The following is a 229-nucleotide window of genomic DNA, read 5'->3' as shown; positions in this document are numbered from 1 at the left end:
GGGACGATATCACAGAAAGGGCTTTAAAAGAAATGCCACAGTCGGACGACGGGACGACATCACAGAAAGGGCTTTAAAAGAAATGCCACAGTCGGACGTCAGGGCGACATCACAGAAAGGGCTTTAAAAGAAATGCCACAGTCGGACGTCGGGACGACATCACAGAAAGGGCTTTAAAAGAAATGCCACAGTCGGACGTCGGGGCGACATCACAGAACGGGCTTTGATT

The sequence above is a fragment of the Triticum dicoccoides genome, chromosome 1B, assembly GCF_002162155.2.
Source record: "Triticum dicoccoides isolate Atlit2015 ecotype Zavitan chromosome 1B, WEW_v2.0, whole genome shotgun sequence".
Lineage (NCBI taxonomy): Eukaryota > Viridiplantae > Streptophyta > Magnoliopsida > Poales > Poaceae > Triticum > Triticum dicoccoides.
This window is presented reverse-complemented; position numbering follows the sequence as displayed.